Genomic DNA, 20,798 nt, shown 5'->3' with positions numbered 1-20,798 from the left:
GATCCAAAGTTGCTGAGATTGCGGCTGTTATGAACTGTGTTCAGCTGGTGAGTTTGGGGAATCTGATTTCTCTTTGTAGTTCATAATCCTGAGGCAGGGATTCTCTCCATGCCTCTTCAGAGATAAGGGTTTGTGTAGTTGGGATTTCTCCCAACATAAGGACCTGGTGGGAAACAGAAAGGAGATGATTGGGAGTACCAGTGTCTCCAAAGGAATGTTTGGCCCAATTCCTTTTTCACTTTATACTTTGTATAATTAAATATGTCATCAGAGCAGTCTATGTGTTATTCTATGAAAGCATTTAGAAATAACCTGAAAGAGGGGAATCTCCTACAGAGTAAAAGGACCAGAGCTAGACGTAGAGAGCAGATTTCACATTTTATTGTTGAGCAATATCCCATTTCATCTCAGACTACACAGGAGACCATCCAACAAGGTATTAATTGCAGCTGCCTCAGTGCCCCATTTCTGTGGATCTGCAAGTTGGGGAATCAGTCTAAGTGTTTTCAGGCTAAGAACTCTCTTGTGGCTAGAAGGCATACCCTAAATCCATTAGGGAAGAGACATCTCTGGCACTTTGAAAAATAGAGTAACTGACAAACTATAGACTGGCAGTGTAAGTAGATTAGTACCTGATAGGCAATTTGGATATTGCACTCACTTAACCAAACTCTCTTGCTAAATAATTAACACAGAGACACTCTGTTTTCTCATAGACTTAAGGAAGGCAGAACCAGAATGGAAGTTCCACAACTGGGAGGCCCCAAAGAGACTAGTGACACCTCCATAAGACTTAGAAAAGTGTAACGTGGTATACACATGTAAGGGATTAGCTAAAGACTGTAGTAAGTAAGTTTTGATAAGGAAGAAGGAGAAAGTAAGTGGGAGCCAAGTGCCAGAAGGAAGAAGACATCTCTGAGTGCTTCATAAATTTGCCTGAAATAAGGTAGGTTTTAAAAACAGTTGTTAACTAAGTTTGTCTTAGCATGACGGCTTTAAAAATACCTACTTAAGATTGCTCCTTTCGTTTGATGTAAGTCAAATAAATGTGAATTTAAGTGCTTACTGTGTGCCAAGCACTGGGCTGGGCTCTGGGGATACAAAGAAAAGATCAAATACTTCCTGCCCTCAGAAAGCTTACACTTCTCTGCTGGCAGAGACACCAAGCAAACAGCTGTGTACAAACAAGATATATACATACTAAATTGGAAAGAATATCAGAGAATAATAGAAATAGTATACGATGATCAACTGTGAAGGACTAAACCATTATCAGCAAAACAAGATCCCAAGATAACCTCAAGGGACTCATGCTAAACAATGCTATCCACAGCCAAAGAAGGAACTGTTGGAATCTGATAGGTATGCCATCTTTCTTGTATCTTTTGTCATGATATGGGAAATATGGAAATGTATATTGCAAGAAAGCACTGGTATAAACTACAACCGACCATTTACCACCTGGGGATGGAGGGGAAGAGAGAGGGAGAGAATCTGAATCACAAAATGTAAAAAATAATTATAAAAATTAGTTTTACATGTAATTTTTAAAAAGTCTACAAGGAAAAAAGAAAAAACAAATAATATCAGAGAGAAAGGTATTAAGGAAGACCAGGAGAGGTTTCTTGCAGAAGGTGGAATTTGGGGTGAGATTTGAAGAAAGCCAGGAGGTAGAGGAGGAGGGAGAGCATTCCAGGCAGAAGCAACAGCCATTGAAAATTCATGAATGTAGGAGCTAGAGTGTCCCTGGTGAGGAAAGCAAGAAGACCAGTGTCACAGAATTCTGGAAGACATGATAGAGGGTAAAAAAGTTTTTGTTTGTTTTTTTTTTATGTCTTTTTAAAAAATTTTAATTTAATTTTTTTGGTTACAATACTCACTTTATTTCCCTCCCTCACCTCCACTCATCCTTCCTTCAGCGATGCGCAATTTCATTGGGTATTACATGTGTTCTTGATCAGAATCTATTTCCATGTTGGTGTTTACACAAGGATATTCATTTAGAGTCTACATCCCCAACCATATCCCTTCAACCCATGCATTCAAGCAGTTATTTTTCTTTGGTGTTTTTACTCCCACAGTGTTTCCTCTGAATGTGGATAGTGGTTTTTCTCATAGATTCTAGAGGGTAAAATTTAAGAAGACTGAAAAAGAGCCAAAAGATGAAGGGCTTTAAAAGCCAAACAGAAGATTTTATACTTGATCCTGCGAACATAATACTAGGTAGTTAGTTGATGCAGTAGATAGAGCACCTGGCCTGAAGTCAGGAAGATCTGAATTCAAATTCCACCTCCCATTTACTAGCTGTGTGTCCCTGGGTCAGTCACTGTTTGCCTCAGGCTCCTCACCTGTAAAATGAGCTGGAGAAGGAAACCATTCCAGTATCTTTGCCAAGAAAACCCCAAATGGGGTTATGAAGAGTTGGAAATGACTGAATAACAACAACAATATAATATTAGTTTAAATGTGCAGAGTTATCACCTTCTGAAGAGACAAAAATACTACTACAAAGAACAGTTTAATTTACCCTTATCCTTGCTTCCATTATCCAAGTTGTGGGACAACTTTAACATCATGGAATTGCCATTTTTTTCTGTCTTCTAATGACTATAATACTATGATTCTGAGATTGTCTAGGAAACACGCACACAACTATACACAAATTTTACTAAACAAAACCTGGGGCAACATGACCACAATAAAATACAGCATCAAAGTCAGTACAATCATGGAATAAAATTGACTCCTTCCTCTTATCTTTCTGCACTCTACCCTTCCAATAAGGTTCAGCTCCTCTAAGAACACTCAACCAGGGGATACAAGTACTTGCTTTCTGATGTTATAGTCATGACACTGTCTACAGGAAAGTTTCTTTTATGCCTTCATGAAAACATTGTGTTTTTCCCTCTGTGTTTTAATCATTCTGAAAGCCTCAGACTTGGAATTTGTAGACTCGTGGGGTTTAGACTAAGAAGGGACTGTAAAGATCACTCTGGGCCAACCTCTACAGTTTACAAGTAAAGAGCCCAAGAACTTCAATTAATCCTTGCATAAGGTCATGGAAGCTCGGTGTATCCAAACTGGGATGGGAATCCAGTTTCCCAGAGTCTCATTTGATATACCAGTGCAATTACAGAAAGCCTGCAATTCTTGATAGGAGCAATCAATCAGAGATATGAACTGGGTTATGAATAAAGCCTTACACATACCTATTGAATCAATCAAAGACTTTATTCTGGGGGGGGGGGCAAGTCTTGATTTAGTAGTCTTTAAAAGATATTAGATAAAGTGGAGTGATATTGCATGGGAAGTTCCTTTGGATTGTTTAAGGATATTTGGTCATGCCCTGAGATTAAATAAAATAGAAAAACATTCCAGAACCAGAGATGAGAGTATCTGGCAGGTTAGGGTTAGAAGCCTTCTAGTCAAGCCCCTGAGAAGGAATCACTTGGGAGAGGGGAGAGAAGAACACTTGGCTTTGACCCTAGTCTTGTTCCTTTCCCACTGATCCTGAGCAGGAGGAGCATTCTGTGAGCCTCCAAGAGTCCAGAGGATTTTGAGCTTCTTATTGACTTTCTCAGTGTCCTCAGACTAGCTGATGGCAAAGTCTGTATTGGAACCAATGACAGGGGAACAGAGCGGATTTGAGTAGGGAAGGTAGCTTCAAGGCTCTATAAGGAACAGAGCAAAAAAAAGGTTACAACATACCTAATGGGAACACTTTGAGGTCCTCACCAAAAAGACTTCTAGAAACTGAATTTGTTTTCATTCATTCATTCATTATTCATTCATTTCTTTGTTTGTGTATTTATTCATTTATTGCCATGACAGCTAAGCTTGAGCTGGTTTTCCCTGAGGATTTGTTTGTATTTATAGGACATATTTGGGGGTGGGGTTTTGTACCAATTAGACCATGGTAAAAAATACCCATTTCTAGAAGTTAATTAAGTCTGTGAAGTGAGCAGAACAAGAACAATTTATACAATGATATTAGTATTTTAAAAATGAACAATTTTTAAAGACTTGAGAACTGATCAATTAAATGATTGATCATAATCCCAGAAGACTGATAAAAGATAATGTTACCAATTTCATGACAGAGAGATGATGGACTAATGTGCAGAATAAGAAATAAATTCTTGGATGTGATCAGTGTAGGAATTTATTTTGCTTGACTATGTTTAAATGAGATTTCTTTTTCTTTCTTTCTTTCTTTCTTTCTTTCTTTCTTTCTTTCTTTCTTTCTTTCTTTCTTTCTTTCTTTCTTTCTTTCTTTCTTTCTTTCTTTCTTTCTTTCTTTCTTTCTTTCTTTCTTTCTTTCTTTCTTTCTTTCTTTCTTTCTTTCTTTCTTTCTTTCTCTCTCTCTCTCTCTCTCTCTCTCTCTCTCTCTCTCTCTCTCTCTCTCTCTCTCTCTCTCTTTCTTTCTTCCTGCCTTCCTGCCTTCCTGCCTTCCTTCCTTCACATGTATAAAGGGGACTCATATTGCTTGCTTTCTCAATGGAATAGGAGAGACTGGAGGCAGTGAGAGAATTTGGAATTCAAATTTTAAAAAATAAATATATTTTTAAAAAGCTAATTAATATTTCTAAAGGGCTTTAAAAGAATGCATACCTTTTGATCCAGCAATACCATTACTAGGTCTGTACCCCAAGAGATTAAAAAAATGGGAATGGACCTGTCTATGCAAAAATATTTATTGCTGCGCTTTTTGTAGTGGCAAAAAATTGGAAACTGAGGGGATGTCCCTCTTTTGGGGAATGACTGAACAAATTATGGCATATGATGGTGATGGAATGTGCTGTAAGGAATGATGAACTGAATGACTTCAGAAAGAGCTGGAAAGAAGGACAGCTCAGTGGATTGAGAGCCAGGCCTAGAGATGGGAGGTCCTGGGTTCAAATATGACCTCAGACACTTCCTAGCTGAGTGACTGGGCAGATCACCTAACCCCCATTGCCTAGCCCTTACCACTCTTCTGCCTTAGAACCAATATACAGTATTGATTCTAAGATGGAAGGTAAGGGTTTAAACATTTTTTTAAAAAGAAAAAGAGCTGAAAAGACCTATATGAACTGATGTGGAGTGAAATAAGCAGAACAGGAGAACATTATATAGTAACTGAAACATTGTCAGACAATTGAATGTGATAGACTTTGCTACTAAAGGCAATACAATGATCCAGGACAATTCTGAGGGACTTGTGAAAAGGACGCTATCAACATCTAGAGAAAGACCTGTGGGAGTAGAGATGCAAAAGAAAATATGTGCTTTATCACTTGTTTATTTGGGTATATGACTTGGGTTTTGGTTTTAAAAGATTATTGCAAAAATGAATTATATGGAAAGAGATTTTGAGTAATAATACATGTATGACAGTGGAACTGCTTGTCAGCTCTGGGAGTGGGGAGGGAGGAGGGGCGGGAGACAACAAGAATCATGTAACCTTGGAAAACTGTAAATTATGTGTAAATTTATTACTGGAATAAAATGAAAAAATTTAAAAATAAAAATAAAAAAGCTTATTAAGTCTGATTGGCTAAAATCACTGATATTCATTGTGGAAAAACACAATAATGGAAGTTTGTGAGCTAAACTACTAGAAAACCATCCCCCAATTCTCTGAAGACTAATCTTTAGATTTTGAGGGGACAAGCAGAAGCTAAACTCTGATCTATTCCTCCAAGTGGGGATTGGGAGAATAGCTCCAGGGGAGATGCCAACAACGTCATGCTACTCAAAATCTATCATTTACCAAATCACAATCATACTGACCCTTGGTTCTGAGTTCCTTGTCCTTAACCCCCAGTATGTTCTTTTTGCTATATGGAGATTTCTGAGGGCTCAGAACTATGCAACTCAGATATAGGATTGGTAAGGGTGATTTTTTTACCCAGGACTGTTTTCAGAGATAGATTATTCTGTAGAGATGGTTCTAGGACCTAACATACTCAGCCTTGTCAGCTAACTACAGAGCCCATTTTTGCTCTGTGCGCCCGATTCCTCATTTTTCCCATGCTCCTACAAATCAAGGTACATTCTTGGGGTGAACCCAAATAAGAGAGATCTGTTCTCAAAGTTGCCCATTCTGGTGATTCAGACCTGGAAACATCCACAAATACATTGACTTTATTCTTGTTTAGTTGTTTTTCAGTTGTTCCCAATTCTTCATGACCTCATTTGGGATTTTCTTGGCAGAGATACTAGGGTAGTTTGCTATTTCCTTTCCTGGTTCATTTTACAGATGAGGAAACTGAGGCAATCAGGGTTAAGTGACTTGCTCAGGGTCACACTGCTAGTAAGTATCTGAGGCCAGATTTGAACTCAGGAATATGAGTCTTTCTGACTCCAGACACTCCACTGTGCCACCCAACTGCCCACACTGAAAAGCTACTATGAATCTCTTTAAGCATAATCTAATATTCTCTCCATAATCCATTATTCCTTATTCCATATCCATAAGGACAAATTTCCTAACTATTCTTACTCCACTGATTGCCAGAGTCAGAAGAATATCCTGAGTATAATAGCTCTTTGTGACTTGGTTACACGAATTGCTACCTCTTCAGAATTTGTCTAAAAGATTTCTGCAGAGGCAGGGAGGTGACTCAGTGGATTAGAGAGCTGGGGAGGGGAGGTCCTGGGTTCATATCTACCCTCAAATACTTTCTAGCTGTGTGACCCTGGGCAAGTCACTTAACCCCAATTGCCTAGTCTGCCTTGGAGTCAATACTTGGTATCAATTCCAAGCTAGAAGGTAAGGATTTTAAAAAAATGATTACTGCAGCAATCCTGCTATTAAAAATGCAGCAAAGTCCCTGAATAAAATGATTTATCCTACCTTGGATCCAGCAAAAGACCATGTTCTTTTCCAAGACGTTTAGTTCTTTTATGAGCAGTAGATGGAAATTCACATTTTAGCAGAAAGCATGGAAGTTAAGCATCTGTTTAATACTAAACTATAAAAGGGCCATTTAAAAACATCTTCTGCCAATTGTGACTCTCATGAGATTAGGGTATTCCTTGATTTGCAGTCACAGAGCATCACTGGGAGAATACTGATGTTAAAAAAAAGAAAAGAAGATGGGCTTTGCAGCAGTGAGCAGCTTGGGATCATTGTGCACCCGGTGCAATTTCTCAAACACCATCCAGCCCAGAATCTTCCTTCTAGTTGCTAGCTAATCCTGGTAGGGCTGGCTCTTTTTTTTTTTTGCGTCAATGGGCTGTCCATCCAGGAGAATATCGGAGCCTGAGCAAAAAGGCTTTTTCACTGTTTGGTGTCTTCTGTGTATGTGACTGGACTAATTTTCTTTGTGTAATGATGGGCCTCACCAAGGAAGCCCCGCAGTGTTCCAGGGCTTGAGGTAATTAGAATAATGCCCTCAAAAAGGCAAGAGTATCTATAAAACCTTTTGGTCAACAGGGAATCCTTCTATTTGGGTTCTGAGCCGGGCATCCCCCATGAACTGGCCAAATACTTTAGGTATACTTTTCTCTTGCAGTTTCGTTCATGTTCAGTGATCATATAAAGTTATCTGTGGTCTCCTCAGACATGGGATCTTTCAAAGCCTTAAATCGTGCATGGGACTACTACCTTTTAGTTCTCAAAAATGGGAAAATGTTCATCGCTTTCTCAGCCTCCGTTACAAGTGAAGCATAAACAGGGCTAGACCTTCATGTGGCATTCTGTTTATTACTACAAAATCTCCTAGAAATCCCTGAAGCATCCAACTAAGGAAACTCAAAGGGAAGAAAATGCTAATTAGAAGTTCAAAGAAATAAAAACACGAACATCTTGACATAGTATTCCCTGGCATCAATGTAAAACATTCATTTAAAAAAAGGTGGGGGGTGTGAGCAATCTCATCTCTAGCTCTGATCTTGCTATATGTGATAAGAGCCCAGATCCATCAGCTAATAGAATTGATGCTTAGGGATCACCATTTCCATTTTTGCCCCAAACAACCAGTCCTTTGGCCCCTTCTACCAAGGTTTTAGCTTCATAGTCAGCTTTGTGTTTCTGTATGATTTTGTTTGCAAGTGTTGTTGCTCAGTAGTTTCGGTTGTGTCCAGCTCTTCTTGACCCCATTTGGCGTGTTCTTGGCAACAATACTGGAGTGGTTAGCAATTTCCTTCTCCAGTTCATTTTATCGATGAGGAAACTGAGGCAAACAGAGTTAAGTGACTTGCCCAGGATCACACAGCCAGTAAGCGTCTGAGTTTATATTTGAACTCAGGTCTTCCTGACTCCAGGATAGGTGCTCTATCCATTGTGCCATCTTGCTGCCCCAGTTCACAAGTAGGATATTTCTTATATAGCTTGCTATTATCTTCTAGATTAGCTTCTAGAATATCTGCCACCTCTGACTTTCCATGAAGCTTTTTATTTGTCATGTAATCAATCAGGAAGAGTGTATGCTTCCTTCTTTTTACTGTGTACTTAGTAACCACATATATCTATTCTCTATTTTTCATTATAGACTAACATTTCAATGCAAGGTTCTGGTCAGACTGTGTCTCTCACCAAAGAGAGATTTCACACAAAATAGAATCATCCAGAATGGCTGATGGGTCCATAAATATAGCCCCTGCACCTCAAAGGGGTTTTATCTTTTCCTATTTTCCTGCTTATCTAATCTGCTCATGATTGATGTGTTTAAGAGTGTCTGGGGTTTGCTTATCCCAAACAGTACACTTATAAATTCCCTTCTGAGCACAAAAAAAGATGCTATTCCCATCCAACATGGGGTATTCAGAATTAGCCTATAGTTCTGGGTATGCCTGGTTGCTTTATTTCTCAGGACCAGAAGGATATTGGTGGCAGAGAAGTAGATTAGTAACACATCTTTATAGCCTTTTCATTTTTGTGTATTTATTTCTTTTAACCCATACCTTCCATCTTAGATTCAATACTGTGTATTGGTTCCAAAGCAGTAGAGCAGTAAGGGCTAGGCAGTGGGGGTTAAGTGACTTGCCCAGGGTCACACAGCTGGGAAGTGTCTGAGACCAGATCTGAAACCCGGGACCTCCCATCTCTAAGCCTGGCAAGCTGTCCCCTTCTAAATCCTTTTTAATATGTGTTTGTACCACCAGGAGTTTGCCTAGTGAGATCAATGGAATACAGATAGGGTTGTCTCTCTTCCTCCAAATCCCATACTAGAATGGTTCAACCCACAATATTGGCACAGGAGTTATACCTTCTTAGCTTGATCTTCCCTCCATACCTCACCCCTGGCTAACATGCAGATGGGTTTGAAACTATCTCAGGGCTGCATTACATTTTTCAATTCATCCTCTGTCCATGTCGCTGTTTTGCTGAAATTGGTGAGTTGGGAAACATAGTTTGATCGCTTTAAAGCTTTCAAATCCACCCAATATCTTCGTGCACTCCTTGCACAATCACTTTGTGAGTTCATTTCTATGCCAGTCAGCTTAGATAGCCTTGGTAGCTACTTGTCTTTTCCTGGGGCTGTGAGATATCACTTGAGAAGCAGATGTTCCCTGTTGTCGTTGAACTCAGTTTTCCAAGTGAGATGCCAGCTGAGATACCAGGGTACCTCCAACAAAGAGCTGATGGAGGAAGGTGGGTGAGGGAATGGGATGGGGCAGCGTATCCTTCAGCCGACTGCTTTGTGGATATTGATCTGGCATCATTTGCTGAACAACTTGATTTCTATTCTGCATCTGGTATTTAACACCCCCCCCCCCAACCAAAGATGTTGCTATTTGCCATGTTTACTCCATGGTCTTCCATGCAGTCAGCCACTACTATTATTTCCCTGAGTTGAGCATTGTTTTTTGAGATCCACAAACATAGTTCAAGGGAACATTATATTCTTAATACAAGAGAGTGGGTGTGTGACAGATTTTTGAAAGGTCACTAGGAAAACCTGCTTGTCAGTGACTGACAGCATTCTCTAGCTTTCTCTTGATCCATAAAATAGTGCATGGGAAAAGCTTGTGGAGTTGTGAAAGGAGGGGTGGGCCACCAATAGCCAAGAGTTTTCTAGTTATCTTTTTTTCCCCTAGAAGCAAGATGGTCTATCATATTTTCTGTAGCTATGGACCTGACTTTCTCTTTTTTATTGAAACATTTTATTTAATTAATTAATTTAGAATATTTTCCCATGGTTACATGATTCATGTTCTTTCCCTCCCCTCTCCTCACCATGGCCAACAAGCAATTCCACTGGGTTTTACATGTGTCATTGATCAAGTCCTATTTCCATATTATTGACATTTGCACTAGGGTGATCGTTTAGAGTCTACATCCCCAATCATATCCCCATCAAACCATGTGATCAAAAGGTTGTTTTTCTTCTGTGTTTCTACTCCCACAGTTCTTCCTCTGGATGTGGATAGTGTTCTTTCTCATAAGTCCCTCAGAATTACCCTGGATCACTGCATTGCTGCTAGTAGAGAAGTCTATTACATTTGATTGTGCCACAGTGTGTCAGTCTTTGTGTACAATGTTCTCCTGGTTCTGCTCCTTTCACTCTGCATCACTTCCTGGAGGTTGTTCCAGTCCCCATGGAATTTCTCCACTTCATTATTCCTTTGAGCATAATAGTGTTCCATCACCAACATATACCACAATGTGTCCAGCCATTCCCCAATTGAAGGGCATCCCCTCATTTTCCAATTTTTTGCCACCACAAAGAACACAGCTATGAATATTCTTGTACAAGTCTTTTTCCTTGTTATCTCTTTGGGGTACAAACGCAGCAGTGCTATGGCTGGATCAAAGGGCAGACAATCTTTTATCACCCTTTGGGCATAGTTCCAAATTGCTCTCCAGAATGGTTGGATCAATTCATAACTCCACCAGCAATGCATTAGTGTATGGACCTGACTTTCTATGAAGTAAGGTGTGACTGCTGTGGACTCTTTGGATTGATTCCATTCTCCCTAAGATGCTCAGAACAAATTCTGTCCTCTAAAGAGCACTCTCCTTTTTAAAAAATCTGTTTAAATACCAACGCCATTTAAATCTACATAATATGAGGAACAAGTGATTAAACAGAGAGCACTATGACATTATCATCATCATCACCATAGATACTCTTTATACAAGCTTTAAGATTGACAAAATGCTTTATCTACATTATATCATTGACTCAAAAACCCTGTGAGATAGGTGCTATTATTATCCTCATTTTATGGAAGGGAAAATGAGGGGTGAAAAGAAGATAAGTGACTTGTCTAGGGTGACATAGGTAGGCAGTGTCTAAATTCAAACTCGGGTCCAAGTCTAATCCTCTGTCCATGATGCCACCCCATAGTCTTTAAGAGTCAGGAAGATCTGAATTAAATTCTGCCTCTGACACATGACAGCTGTGTGACCACCAACTATCAATGCACCTCTCTAATCAATCAACAAAGATTTCTTTAAAACCAACTGAGGAAGCAAAGTAAAGGAAATACTTTTTTTAAAATTTCAATAAATATGTTAATAATATGAATAGCCAGGAACTAGAGACACAAAACCAAAAATAAAATAACCCTCAATTTCACGGGGCTTACAATTTAGCCAAGAGATACGACCTGTATATTTCTAGGAATACACAAAATAGGTAAGATGATGCTGAGAGGAAGGCACAAGCTTCAGGAGGTGGGGAGGCAATCATGAGAGCTTCCTGTAGAAGGTGGAATTTGAGCTGAATCCTGAAGGAACCTGGATTGTAAGAAGCAGAGGTGAATAGGAAGTCTATTCTAGGCTTGGACTGGAGTCTGGGGATGGGGTACCCGGATGGGGTGGAAAGCGGTGCATCTTTCCAAGCAGAAACAAAGAATACTTTCCTTCCCAAACCTCTCTGGCAAACTGCATCCCTTAGCACAGGCATGCAGTAGTCGTTCTGCTCTCCGCTCTGCAGTTGTCTTAATCACAGCACACAAAACACCCTTGGGCAGCTCACGTTCCAATTGGAAAGATATGTTGGGGCCAGATTGTTAAGCCTTTTCAACGCCAGCGGAGTTGATACTAGATCCGACAGGTAAGAAGGAGCCGATGGAGTTCACTGAGTAGGGCATGATATGGAGTTTAGGCAAATCACTTTGGCAATTGATAGAATTAATAAGTTAAAAGACTCTAAATATCTCACAGGACTATACGTTATGGACAAGTTGCCGGGCGACATCCATTTAAGGAATTCTCTTTACCGGTCTGGGCCAAAAAATGATTAGCCGGGGCTTTAGCTCCAAAATATCCCCAGGCTATGTAAAAGAGGATGCCTTCATTGCATTGAAAATGGAACTAGTTCTTGCTATTTTATAAATAAAGAACAAGCTGCAAGGCAAAACTTGATTCACCGTGCCATGGTTCGTATTTCATGCTTTTAATTGACATGCCAAACAGTGCCGTTGGTTGGCACCCAGTGCGCTGTATCGGATCTACCAAGGAGGTGCTGCTGGGCTGCCCTTAAATTCAATCACTGAAAATCTAATCTCGCCTTGGAATACTTTCAAGAACGAAATTTCCATTCCAGGTTTCAAAATAACTGCATTGTGTGGCTTCCAGAGCAGAGCAGAGCAGAGCAGAGGATGGGATTTGGGAGGCTGCAGCTCAATCCCAAGGCATTTATAACTAGTGAAATCCTGGAGGAAGGAGGGAGGAGGAAGGAGGTGGAAAGACAGTCTCCCACACGCAGATATTTCTTTTCAGTGGAGTGTTATTTTCTATCCCGCCAAAAACAGACAAACAAACAAAAACCAGCTCCAGAAAAACTTGTCTCTCCCTCCGAGAGCTAACTGATAAGTCTCAGGGACACTAGAAGGTTGTAGAATTCTTTTAATATAAATCTTCCCTTAAGATTCCTGAAATTCTCACTTGGAACTTCATTCCTCCCTTTGAAGGTTTTAATTGCTAGAATAGCCTTATTGCTGGAGGTGAGGCAGTCAGGTAAACACTTGTTAATCATTTATATTTACTTATTTATTTTTAAAACCCTTACCTTTCTGAACTCTAAGCCAGGCCAGTGGGGACTCCCTTCTCTGGGCTCCCTAGCTGCCTCTCCTTTTTATCTTGAATGAAGTTCCTGAGAATAAGTTTTGTTGAAAGAAAAAGGGAGAGGAGAGACTGTGAAGCTAGGAGTCCCCCCTGGGTTAGTGAATGACATCAACCTATTGTTCTTGATCTAGGATCTCCCCAATTCTACTAGCAGAACAGCACCTCTCCCTTTGGGAGAATACTGAAACTTGTAGCTTTGTGTTTTGGGTCAGCAATTCAGAAGGAAGGAAAGGTATTATTCCTTTCATTTTCCTGGTAGGAGCTATAGAAGAGGAAGACCAGTGGTCCATCAAGCCTATCTGGTACTGTTGTTATAGCTGCACTTAGGGGTGGGAGGATGTGGGTAATCTCCAGTTATGTCATTGACAGGAATCACTATGTAAAAGAAACTGGGGAGATAGGAAGGATCCAAGAGGCCACCAGTTTCAGAGGCACCAAAGTTGGTAGCCAGATGGAGTATAGTAGTAGAAGTCTCTCGGTAACCGAGGATGACGATTGTCTTTGTGCATTTATGTGCACAAAGACACTTGTGGCGTGAAGATTTGAGTGGAAAAGTCGATGCACAGAGACAGTCCCACTCTCTCGGCGTTGGAAGCCTGGGTCCAGTGGCACGAAAAGTCGTTACACCTGGAGACTTCCTCAGCTGCATTGGATGGCTGTGTTGTCCTTTGTGCTCCATCATGCCCTGAGCACTCCACAGTGCTTTGCTGTGTCGCCATCTCAGCCGTTGAAACTTGTTGTTGGTTTCTTCCACCTGTTCCGCCGAAACAGTCTTCACATGCTGGGTGAGCAAAGCCCTGGTTCACCAGGGGTCCACGACTACCCGATGGCTACCCTCACAAGGTTTGGCCGGCCTGTCGAAGCCGTTCCCCGGGGTGTGCCGCTGCCACATGCTAGCAGCTACTGGGAGCCACAAGTGAGAGCTGGGTATCAGGTGGGGGTCAGAGGCTGGAGAGCTGCCCTAGGAGGGCACGACAAGCCCTCCATACCAGAGATACTACCCCTCCCTGAGCACCCCATACACCCCTAGATGGAGTATGAGAAGACCCAAAGGGCACAAGTGCTAAGAGGAGTCAAGTTGGAGGGGGAATACATAGATTTTAATGGGTAGAAATTAGTGGTCTGTAGTTCATGAAAACCTATACCATGACCATTCACAATGGATTGTGAGCCATTGACTGTTCAAGCTCCTGTGATCTACAGGGAACTTATCTGCTGCTGCTGCTGAGAAAGGATGCAATAATAGGGTAAGGAACAGAACAGTGGACTTGATCCAAGTTGGTTCAAGTCTTGCCTCTGACACTTGTGTGATATGGGGAAATTCATTTAAGACTCAGTACTCTGGGCAACTTTCTGTTACTATAAATAATAGTAAATAATAAATAAATAAATAAAATAGACCATTTGCAAATGCGTATAAGTGGAAAGAGATTCCTCATCACTGGACATTCCCTATACCAATGAGGTCCTTCATTGGTTTGGGGAAGATGGTCTAACACTGAAGGTGAAGGAAAGGTAATGCTAGCAAGGTAGGGAAAAGAAGGATGACCAAAGTCACTTGTCCCATATAAATTGTCAACTTTGGGACTGGTATTTTGATCTTACCTTAAACATTTCTCTTTGGTTCTCTTGGCTGATTTGAAGAGTCTTTAGGTTGGTAACCTTGGATTTTTATTAGTGACTCAGAGCAAAATTTAAAAGAATCTAAAACCAACTCTGAAAATAAAATTTATTTAGTTGTAGAACATTAAAACCCTAATATATATCATACAGAATATAATATAACATCATTCAAACTTTTTCCAGTTCACAAAAAAGTTAGTGTCCCTGTGATAGAGTAGATAAGAAATTCTAATTGTACTTTAACCCCTGCTAGCCCTTAAAAAATTTTTTTTTAAACCCTTACCCCTTGTCTTAGAATCAATACTATGTATTGATATTTGAACCTAGGATCTCTTGTTTCTGGGCCTGGGGCCTGGCTCTCTATCCACTGAGCTACCCAGCTGTCCCCATTACTTTCTAGGTTATTAAGCAATATGTGTAATAGCTAAATGAATGGAGATAAGGCAGCTCCTATCCCTCCTTCCTTCTCTTCTTTCCTTCCTTTTTCCTTCTTCATTTCTTTTTCTCTTTCTCCTCTTCCCTTTCTCCTTTCCTCCCTTCTTTCTTCCTTCTCTCCCTTCTATTCCTTCTTTTCTCCTCCCCTTCCTTCTTTCCATTCCTTCCTTCTTTCCATTCCTTCCTTCCTTCCTTCCTTTCTTCCTTCCTTCCTTCCTTCCTTCCTTCCTTCCTTCCTTCCTTCCTTCCTTCCTTCCTTCCTTCCTTCCTTCCTTCCTTCCTTCCTTCCTTCCTTCCTTCCTTCCTTCCTTCCTTCCTCCCTCCCTCCCTCCCCCCTCCTTCCTTCTTTGCTTTCTTTGAGTGAGGTCAAATCCAGTCCATGTCAGTCAATCACCGAACATTTATCAAATGTTTACCATTTGTTAGGTATTGTGACAAGCATTGGAGTTACAATGAAAGGCAGAAATAGTCTCTGTACTCAAGAAGTCCACATTTTAATGAAAGAGATGGCATGACATGTGAATAACTATGTATGTACATATGTACAGAGTGGATGGAAAATTAGCTCAGAAGAGAAAGAACTAGAACCTGGGGATTGGAAAAGATCACAGAAAGTGGGATTTAAGTTAAATCTTTTTTTTTTAAACTGGTAGGAACTATTTTAGGAAGATTTGAATTTTATTTTTTTCTTAATTACACATAATAAAAAAAATTAACATCCATTATAATTTTTTTGAGAGGACAGCTAAGTGACTCAGTGGATAGAGAGTGAGGCCTGGGCAGGGAAGGTCCTCAGTTCAAATCTGGCTTCACACCACTTCCTAGTTGTGTGATCCTGGGCAAGTCACTTACCCCCCCCCCCCATTACCTAGCCCTTCCCTCTCTTCTGCCTTTAAGACAGAAGGTGGGGGTTTAAATAAGATGGAGTTTCAAATTTTCTCCCTTCCTTTGTCTTCTCCTCCCTCCTTGAGAAAGCAAGAAATTTGATTTAGATTATACATATGGAATCATGCAAAACAATTCCACATTAGCCATGCTTCAAAAGAAAACACAGACCAAAAGAAAAAACAAAACAACCCAGACTAAATAAAGTAAGAAAAATAACGAATGCTTCAATCTGCATATCGATTCCATTAGCTCTTTCTCTGGAGGAGGTTAACATTTTTTCATCATAAGCACTTCTGAACTGTCTTGGATTATTGTATTGCTGAGAACAGCTAGATTTAAGCTGAGTCTTGAAGAAAGTTAGAGAAATAGGTGGCTATGAGAAGGGAGAACATTCTAGCGTGTAAGAGAGCCAGTGCAAGGACACAGAGATGGGCAATGAAGGCTTCTGCCTGAGAAACAGCTCGTAAGCCATATGGCTGGATGATGTGGAGGGAAGTGAAGAACAAGAAAATTGGTAAGGTAGGAAGATGTGACCCTGAGTTTTCAGAGGCTAGTCCAATGGGGCACAAGCTGGGACAGATCCCACTGGTATGGAGTGGCTCCAAACACAAGCACAAGCCCAAGGGAACATATAGTGACTGTTTGAGAACCAGCCTAGTTGACCTTTATGTTAAACCTTTACCTTCTGTCTTGGGTTGATATTTAGTATTCATTCCAAGGCTAAATAGTGGTAAGGGTTAAGTAAATGAGGTTAAGTGACTTGTCCAAGATCACTCAGCTAGGAAGTATCTGAGACCACATTTGAACCCAGGACCTCCCATTTCCAAGCCTGGCTCTTAAACTGATTTCTGAGAGGTTCACACCAAGTTTGCTTCAGGGTGAGGAGCAATTCTTAAAGACCATTTATCAAGGCATTTGTGCCCATGGTTGTCAGGGGGAGCTACCACCTCAGAAAAATAATACATCCTAGAAGTATTGAAATCTTTCTCCCATTCTGTCCCACCTTTGCCTCTTTAGTTGTTGTTGTTGTTTTGAAATGGACAGACAAAGACTAGAAAGGAGTAGATTTCTCAGTTATTTGGTGGAGGAGTAAGAAAAGTCATTTATGCTTTTTGACAGAAATTTTTAAAAAAGTTTTTATAGTTTTTATAAAGATAGTTTTCAGAGTCCTTTCACATCCATTGTTTTTGCTCACTCATTTCAGTCATGTTCAACTCTTCATGACCTTTCTTTGGGGTTTTCTTGGCAAAGATACTGGTGATTAGCCATTTCCTTCTCTAACTCATTTTACAGATGAGGAATAGAGATAAACAGCGTTAAATTACTGGCCCAGGGTCACAAAGTTAGTAAGTTTCTGAGTCCACATTTAAATTCAGGAAGATGAATCTTCCTGACTATCAGTCTGGCACACTATCCACTGTGCCACCCATCTGCCCATTATTTTATTTGAAATCTCTATGAAGTAGACAGAGCAGATATGGCTGCTGACATTTTACAAATGAATAAACTGGAGAAGGAAGGAAGGAGAGAAGAAGGATGGTAGGAAAGGAGGGGGGAAGGAAGGAGGAAGGGAGGGGGGGAAGGAAGGAAGGAAAAAAGGAGGAAGGGAGGGGGGAAGGAAAAAAGGAAAAAAAGGAGGAAGGGAGGGGGAAGGAAAAAAGGAAGGAAGGAAGGAAAAAAGAAGGAAGGAAGGGAGGCAAGGAGGGAGGAAGGAAAGGAGGGAGGTGAGTAAAGAAGTATTTATTAAGTGTTTACTATGTGCCAAGCATACTAATACCAGCAAAAAGAAAGCTCTTTGTCCTCGAAGCACATGATTTTAATGGGAAAAGGCAACATATGATCGAGAACTAAAAAGCAATGGCTAGTGTGGGGTGAGAGGCAGAGATGATGGTACTCTGCATGATATGGCTTTGGATTCAGGAGGTCAAGAATAGGACCAAGAGGGAAATGAAGTCTGGTTTGGGTCTCTCCACAAAATAGAGGTCCTATGAAGAATTCACCATTGGGAGAAGGGGGTAGGCCATGTAGGAGGACATTTCTGGTTGAGAAGGTTACAGGAATAATTGAATGTTCCAGGATGAACAAGTTCTAAGGAAAGGTCCAGGATAAGGCAGCAACAAAGGCATTATTTGACCTGGAAGTCAGGAACACAGTGAGGAGACCCTCTGTGATTCAGAGAGGTTAAGTTACTTGCCTAAGGTCACACAGCTTATACCAGGCAAGTCCAGGACTAGGATCCAGATCTTCTGATTGCTACAACAATTCCCTTTACTCATGAAGTTCCTGTTTTCCTTACACTACAACCAGATTATACAAAGCTGCCAGACTATTAAAAAAACCCAACAGAATGACCCCAAATCTATGGCACCCTTCCCTAGTTCTAAATAAATGTAAATACAAAATGGTAATAACTTTATTGGGTACTCACAAAAATTCCAAATTGGGTCACATCGCTTTTCAAGACTTTTCCCAAGAAAGGAAAAATAGAATTAAGTAGCTAAGGGCAGATGGGTGGCATAGTAGATAGAAAGGCAAGCTTGGAAACTGGAGATCCTGGGTTCAAATGTGACCTCAGACAATTCACCCCAACTCTCTATCCCTTGCTGCTTTTCTGTCTTTGTATCAATTCTAAGGCAGAAGGTCAAGGTTAGAGACAGACAGACAGACAGACAGACAGAGGGAGAGACAGACAGACAGAGGGAGGGAGAGAGAGAGAGAGAGAAATAGAGAGAGAGAGAGAGACAGACAGACAGACAGACAGACAGACAGACAGACAGACAGACAGACAGACAGAGAGACAGACAGAGACAGAGAGGAGAACTAATTCTACCTGTCTAGGAACTGGGCATACCAACCTTTTATATGTGGTACCTAAGAATTAATTTCTTAGCTACCAACTAATTGGACACTGATAAATGAGAGAAACTAATAGAGTTGTACCTAGAGGCAAATTAGATGGAAGTTATGGTTCATCAGTCTGCAAATGCAAAACTTAACTAAAAACATGAAGGAATAATTATTAAGAGTGTTGGTTTACTGTTCTGTCCAAATCTCCTGAACCCTGTCATTTTAGGGCAAAAGGCTTAGAGACTAGAAGCATTCCACAGAGGTAAGCTATTCCTGCCAGAATTTTCCATCTTCTAAATATTTGGTTTCAACCCTGTTATTAAATATCAGGCACTGAAATGATTACTTTTAAATATTAAAAAAAAACATTAAAATAGTGATGTTTGCTGTTACTTTATAACCTCGAGTTTGTAGTTTCAGGTTTTTAAAATAAAATATTCTATACTTTTCTTGTAATTACGGTATACTGGCATCAAGTACTGGTAGGTGTCTTAGTCACATGGATTGAGACATATTTTGCAGGAAATTCAGATTGGGGTGGGTCATTTCTATTTTGCTTAAGTCTTTATCAACTCCGTTTGAGAGATTTTCAAGTAGGAATTTTCCACTTTTTAGGTCTTTAAAAAACCTCTTTTAACTTCAGTCTTAGTATCAGTTCTAAGACAGAAGAAGAAGCAATGGCTATGCCTTGCTCAGAGCTACATAGTTAGGAAGTATCTGAGGTCAATTTGAACCCAGGTCCTCCTGACAACCCCAGGACTGGTGGTGTATCCACTGTGTAACCTAGCTGCTCCTTAAGTAATGTTTAAAGACCTTAAATTGTAGGCAATTTAAAAATATTATTAATTCTCACAAATTCCTTTTAAGCAGGTTTACAAGTAGGTATCACCCACTTTTTAAGAAGCTCCTTTTGACCTTAAATTGCAGACTATCAGTTGTACAATAAGTGTAGATTGGTATTGATGGAGGGAATTTCCTCACTAAGAATTTCTTACATCACCAATTCACCAAAAAAAAAAAGATTTAAAAGTAACTATTAAGACAGTTAAATATTAGAACAGTTTATAAAGAAATAATTACCTAGAACCATTTGGCACTCTTCCTATTAATATCTTTCAATCAGTCAGTCAGTCAGTCATTAAGTGCTTATGATATGCCAAGTAGTGTACTAAATGCTGGGAATACAAAGGAAGGTGACCAAGGGACCTGCTCCCTTAACTGTTAGCATCTATTCTGATCCTAATCTCTTACATTTTTGTTGTCATTCAGTCATTTATGTCACATCCGACTCTTCAAGACCTCATTTGAGGTTTTCTTGGCAATGATACTGTAGTGGTTTTCTGTTTCCTCCTCCAGCTCATTTCACAGATGAGGAAAGTGAGGCAAACAAAGTTAAGTGATTTACCCAGAGTCACCCATCTAGTAAATGTCCGAGGCCAGGTTTGAACTCAGGAAGATGAGTCTTCCTGATTTCAGGCCCAGTTTTCTATCCACTGTGCCACCTAGTTGCTTCAGTCTCATAAATAAAACTGATTAAACTTTGCTTTTGTAACTCACTTTCTTGCTCTCATTTTTCCTTTCTGAATATGGAGCCAAACATTCACTTCAAATAACTGGCCTTTGGATGCTTGACATCAAAGCCTCTCTGAATCTCCTTATCTCTCAGAGGCCTAGAAAGCTTTCTCCAACTTCAAACTACTGCAAAGGAAAATGGTGGTTTGCCTTTCTAATTCTCATTTCTCAGAACATCTGATATCCCTTTCCACAACAGAAGCTGAAAGAGAATGAGCCAGTGAGCAAGAGTTCCTTATTGATGTCACTAAGAGCTAAAAACATCATAAATTCTCCACTAAACTTACTTTATAAATAATGGGTCCCGTGATGAATGCAGAATGTTAATACTAGACTCAGGAGAGCAATCATTTTGCCTTAGATCAGTAGTGTTAAACTCAAATAGAAATGTGGTCTGTACATAAGGATCTCTACTGGCGCCATATTGATT

Source organism: Monodelphis domestica, chromosome 7 (genome assembly GCF_027887165.1).
Source record: "Monodelphis domestica isolate mMonDom1 chromosome 7, mMonDom1.pri, whole genome shotgun sequence".
NCBI lineage: Eukaryota > Metazoa > Chordata > Mammalia > Didelphimorphia > Didelphidae > Monodelphis > Monodelphis domestica.
The sequence above is the reverse complement of the archived record's forward strand: the minus strand, read 5'-3'. Positions refer to the sequence as shown.